Source organism: Microtus ochrogaster, chromosome 1, assembly GCF_000317375.1.
Source record: "Microtus ochrogaster isolate Prairie Vole_2 chromosome 1, MicOch1.0, whole genome shotgun sequence".
Classification (NCBI taxonomy): Eukaryota; Metazoa; Chordata; class Mammalia; order Rodentia; family Cricetidae; genus Microtus; species Microtus ochrogaster.
The window spans coordinates 80,865,314-80,866,471 of record NC_022009.1 but is presented as its reverse complement, the minus strand read 5'-3'; positions in this window follow the sequence as shown (position 1 = coordinate 80,866,471).

Genomic DNA, 1,158 nt, shown 5'->3' with positions numbered 1-1,158 from the left:
GAACACCCAGTGTGGAGGCCTGAAATTATGAGCTTGATCCACGTTGACCAAAGGTGGGAGAGTTGGAACTTGTTTCTAGTTCCTTCAAGGTTATTGTGCTCAAAACAAAGGCCCTGCCTAGACATCAACCAGAGGGTTCTGCTCTCTCAAGGTTATTGTCACCAGCTGTGGCTAATTCCCAAACCTTGTGCTCCAGGAACAGAGAAGTAGATTATTCCTGCCTCAAACAAGAGTCTAAGGATTCAGCTAAGTTCCAGTTCCCTTTGTGGAGATAACTTGGGATTCCACCCTGGAAGTGGTTTGCCTAGAGTGTTTTGGTCTAGGGTGACTTGTTTTGTTCTAGTAACAGAATAATTAACTATGAATGTAGCTTGCAACTTTCAGTTACTATGCTCATTTCCTTGTGTCATGTTAGTGCAGTCTTTTGTCTTACTCCTACCTTTTGGAGTCAAGGGTATTTTAAGCAATTGGAAATTAAACACAGGCAAATTTTCAGGACTCATAGAAATTCCCTCCTCATACTATTCTATGTATTTCTCTGTTTTATTATTTTTATGCACAACTTCATATTCTTTACTATATTTCTAAATCCCCATGCCTTTACCCTGGCAAGAGGTAATTTTTGTTGAGTCTGGTCCCCGACAACCCAGGTAGTTCAGAAATACTCTAACTAAAAAAAGAAAAATAAGGTTAGCAAGAATGATCTCTTCAGTAAATGGCGTTGTTCCATCTGGATACCTAAATAAAAGTAAAGAAATCTAGACCACACCCTCTATTACCCATAAAATGCCAAAATCATGACTAGATTATTGGTTTAACATATGAAGGTTCCTTTTAATGAAAACAAAAAGTAAGCTTTGAGGAAAAATGCATAACTTTGTGATACTGGAATATGTGAAGATTTTTTTAAACAGTCTAAAGAAAATGAAAGAATTAAAAACGATGATTTGGTCTATGCTGAAAATAGCTTCTTCCACAAGAGATCACTGAAAGACCCACATCTGAGATTCCAACCTCTGCAAAGGGACAGTCATCAAAACAGTTCAGCAATAACATAAGGACACACATGCAGTCTCTGTGGTGCTGGGAATCAAGCCCAGAGATTCCTGCATACTGCAGAAGCTCTTCAGCAACCGAGATACACACTTTTTCTGATTT